This window comes from Aptenodytes forsteri, unplaced genomic scaffold (genome assembly GCF_000699145.1).
Source record: "Aptenodytes forsteri isolate BGI_AS27 unplaced genomic scaffold, ASM69914v1 Scaffold265, whole genome shotgun sequence".
NCBI lineage: Eukaryota > Metazoa > Chordata > Aves > Sphenisciformes > Spheniscidae > Aptenodytes > Aptenodytes forsteri.
Window position 1 is genome coordinate 160,459 of NW_008796175.1, and position 5,050 is coordinate 165,508.

Consider the following 5,050-nt stretch of genomic DNA (forward strand, 5'->3'; position numbering starts at 1 on the left):
AACGGAGGCTGTCGTTGGTTGGCTCCGGTTTGGGCGGGCTGTCACCTCCCTCTCGGCGGGGAAGTGGTTTCCGTTCTTCTTGCCTTCCACGCTCACCTCAGTCCTTTTTCCCAAAGTCCCCTGTGGTGACTTGTACCAGAACCTCTTTTCAGGTTTTAGCTCCCAGCATAGCAGAGAAAGAATTAAATTGGATTTTACCAGCTCAGACATTAGGGGTCCATATTTGGACAAATCCGGGCTGTCACCTCCCTCTCGGCGGGGAAGTGGTTTCCGTTCTTCTTGCCTTCCACGCTCACCTCAGTCCTTTTTCCCAAAGTCCCCTGTGGTGACTTGTACCAGAACCTCTTTTCAGGTTTTAGCTCCCAGCATAGCAGAGAAAGAATTAAATTGGATTTTACCAGCTCAGACATTAGGGGTCCATATTTGGACAAATCCAAGATTTTGTATTGCAACCTTTATCTGCAACCCTGTGCCTTTTAAGAATTATACTTGATGATTTTTTTGATGTCTGCTTCAGCAGCTTGTGATGTTTGCAGCCAACAACAGTGGGATGCACACCAGCTCACGGTGTCCCGTGGCTCCTTGCTACCACAATGCAGCCACAGCAGTGCCATGAACATGCCAAGCTCTAGACTGACTCGTTCAGGTGGCAATGGCAGGAGCAGCGCTCGGGGACAGCTGCAAAACCTGTCTGAGAAGCAGGGTAAGTACAATTGATGGCTGCAAGCCAAGCTCTGTGCTGCCGTGGCAAGACAGATACTCACTGCTGTTTAAGACATTATGCTAAAGGCATTGATGTCAATACTAGGTAAACAACACCTCCATCTTCCTCTCTGTCTTTCCCGTTTAGGCAAGCTGTTGCCACTCTGGTTTCCAACCTGTAACATTACATTTGCATTACCCTTGCAAAACTGCCATGTCCAACAGTTTTACCCAACTCATCAATCAGTAGTGAGTTGCCCTGACCATAGGACAGCACCGGGCAAAAGGAGGAAGAATAAAGGATGCATGATAATTGCTTATCTTGTGTCTTTTCAGCTGAGCGTGGAAAATTCGAGTTGTCATTTCAGGCAGCTCCAGCTATGTTTTAGGAACCTGTGATCCACCTTGTATTGCTAAACTGAAAGGGGCCACAATTAGATCCCAAATAGGTGATTTGGGAGAAGCACGTTATGGAGTTCCAGTTTAGAAATGGCTGACAAAGTCAGTGCCAGAAACAATTGTTTTGTGCTGCTCTCATCCGCTTTAGTCTGTTTTATGGAGGAAAAATGCTGAGTTTCTATAAATACCTATCAACTGACAGCTGCCCAGAAAATTGCTTCTTGTCATGATAGTATTGAACTGATCTTTTCAGTTATTAGTTTTTTAGTACATATCTAAAGGGCATTACATTCCTTTTTCATTCATTCTGAATGAGTCTTATGTGATCAGATTATTTATGTATTCATTAGTCCTCATCCCCCAGCTCTCCTGAACCCTTTATGCAGTTTAAACCCAAAGTATGATGAACTTGGTAAAAGGCCAATATGTTTGATGAAAATACGCAGTGTGGTACAGAGAGATTTAAAGTACTGCCCTCTGTATGAACAGGTTTGTAGTGTAAATTCAACGACATTGTTAAACATCATAGGATTCACTCAAGAGTGACACTTTAGGTGAAAGCTACCAAAAAAATTCATAAAATATTACCCTCATGGAATGTTGTCCACCTCTCCCATCTAGTGGGCTCATTTTTATGGTTATCAGTGAAAAGGCATGAAGGGATCAGTTTCTTTAGATGTATGTGGGTTGGTAAGTAACGTGCTTAATTGTGTTTCTTCTACTTTTAAAAACATAAGGAAAATTTTCTAAGCTCTGACAATGCAAGGGCAAGTATATCTATGCTAGTTAGATAGCAACTGTCTTCTGCGTAAAGGTTGGTGGAGTTTTCCTGGTCTCTGCTTCCCCAGTCATCCCATCTAAGTCTGTTTCCTATTCTGTAGGGGCCAATATTAGGACCTCTTATTACTATCTTAATTTCCTATCAGAAAATTCAAAGTTGAAAGATCATTTGCAAAAGAAACTGTCATGGCTCTTCAGCCTTGAACTTCTTACTCAATGAAGCGTAAGAAGGATTAGTTTCTATTCAGACTGCAGTTTGTTTCCTGAAGGTTTCTGTAATTTTTCTACAAAAATTCAGTCTTACACAAATAAAAAAAAAAAAAAAAAAAAAAAAAGAAGAGGGGGAAGACTTAGAAGAATTATATATCCTCTAATTCTCTAGGAAAAAGATCTGTCTCACTGAACTTGGAGCAAGACCATACATAAAGTTTGTAGTGGAATATAATAAAATACTGTTCCAGTTTGCAATGCAGATGGAACTAAGGTTTTGATGAGAAGCCTGATGAAGATATCTTTTAGGACAAAGGGTAGAAGAATTTGGCCCTAATACAATTACAGCAGTTATGTTCAAATGCTGTTTCAAATGTAATTATGTTCATGCTAATCCCATCTACCTACATGTACAGTATGTGTTAACAGAATGTTAATAAAATGAAGCCAGGAGTTACCAATGAAGTATTTTACTCTTTTAATCAGAGGAGGAAAAAGAGGCTTTAGTTTGCATTTGCTTATCCTTCCAGTTACCTGGGCACAGTCAGCAAATACACTACCGTAGGTCACAGAGACTTCACACATAGACAGAGACTATTTTTAGCATGTTTCTTACAGGACTAACAATTTGCTTTAGTTTTCACTATCCATTCCAGGGAGTCTCTGAGGTTTAAATTCTTCTGTATTGAAACTAGAATTTGAACCTTTTTTTCATATGATAATTGGATGAGTATCTAGCTATGCCATTCTTTGACAACTGCATTGTTATCACGTGCAGTGCCCTCCCACTTAGTTACCGAAGGTCATCTTTCCCTTTTACGATGCACAGTAACAGCATCCAGAAACTCAGCACCTGTGGAAAGGTGATCATCTTTAAGTACATACTACAGTCTAGAGAAGTGTTTGAGAGGCACCTTCTTTTGTATTCTCAACAGATCTATGAGGTAGTCTGAAGCAATGTTGCCTTCTGCTTTCCCTAACACAAAGAGCAGTTGAATATCAGTATCTGAACAGAGGAGACTGAAAAACTGAAGAATAGTCTGATGTTCTCTTATCAGGATGCGACAATTGTGCAGCTCTGCGACTGTAACAGCACTGGGCAGTAGCGGTAGAGTCTATATCTGTGGCACCTCTCAGAAAAAAAGGTCTGTAGAATACCACAAGTGAGAACAGAAGTCACAGAGGAGTTCAGCAATACCCATCCCATGCGTTAAGAAAGTGGATAAGGTCATATGCTGGTGGACCACATTGTCTCTTGTGACTCTCACAAGACAACACGGTGTAGGAAACTATACCACCATTTCAGATTGCTTCAACCCCACCCATCCCCTCCTCCCCCTCTGTGCAGCTGGCACAAATAACAGCGTGGGAGGGAGTTGGGAGGGCACCAGATACAGATGAGAAAGGTGGTATTTTTTTTCCTTTTAGCTCCCAGCAGGTTCATTGTGGAGCCCTGTCAGCCCTAGGGACTTCTCAATGAAGACATGCTATGGTATCCATAAGGAAAGGGATCTTGGTACGTACAAGCAAGAGACTGAGTAGGTACCAGGCACCACTGCCTACCACACAGCATGGATACACTTTGAAAAGCCCTAGGAAAAACCGCCTGGTGACCTGCCACAGCTGATGCAGATGCAGTACAGGAACATGGAGTGGCTCTGGAGATCAGCTCCTCAGACCTGACCGGCATCCCTCAGCACCACAGATCCCCAGGAATGCTCAGGGACTGGCCACTGGCATCCCGTTACTCAAACCTGGGATCAGGGGATTCACTTGAGGTTCTGTTTTAAGTCCCTTGGTTAATCCTAGGGGGATTTCAGCATGGGAACCAGGCGTATTAAATAATTTACCTGTGATACATCTTGGCCCTGTTCCCTCACTGCATAAGGATGAGTCAGGACTTATACAAAATACTAAAACGTTCAAGGAACCTGCAATTCTTTAGCTTTTGCATCTTGCAGAAATCAGCTCTAAGGGTCCTTCTTCAAGGAGTAGGAATGGGTATCAGTTACAGGTCCTGGCTCCCAGTTTTCAGTGACCATGTTCACTGTGCTTCTGGAATCTAAAAGGTAACAAATGGAGACAGACTTGCAAAATAGCTACCCTTTTTAAAAAACACACAGAATACATAATCAGGCAACTTCCCTTTTGTTTTTATCAGTTTTAAGCAGGTAACAGAAAAATCCATTTTTGTTTTTGAATTAAAAGACTGAGTGGTAATTAGACTAGGTGACCCGAAGAAAATAGGCCTTGTTGACTGATTAAAACCATTTTAGATAATCTAAAGGTTAAAATTATGAAAACTTAGCCAATGTATGCAGACTTTCTCCTAACTTTCCTGCTATGTTTAGTCAGCAAAATACCTGCAATTGAACCTCAGATACAATTTAAAAATTGAGCTAGTTGAACCAGAGCAAAACTTTGTGTTGTCAACAACACATTTCATTTTAAGCTACACTTATTTCAGTTTAAGTCTCCAAGGAAGGGGTGCACATACATTAATTAAAACTGCCTTGAGACCGTTTTAGCTGAACAGGGTTAACCTCCCGCACAGACACTTCCCCGAAGTTAACCTGACCCCATTGCGAGTGATTTTGCTTCCGAACTAGTGAAGCAGCCGCTCCTTCGGGCACACCCGCTGAGAAGGGGGACGAGGGGCTGCCGCGCCTGCCAACGGAGAAGCCGACAAACAAAGAGGGAAGCGCTGCCCGCCGCAGCCCGCCTTTCCTAGCCGGGAGGATCAAGTCGCGCTCATTTACCGCGGCTCACGCCCCGTCTCCAGGCGGGACGGGGTGCTCCAGGCCCCGCAAGCCCTCCGACTGGCCACGCCGGAGCGCCGTGCCCGCCCCCCTCAGCTGCGGAGGGCTGCGCGCCAGCCCCAGGGAGACCCCGGCACCGCGGCGCGCTGCGGCCTCCCCCTGCCGGGCTCGCTGCCGCGTGCATCCGGGGCCCCGGCCGG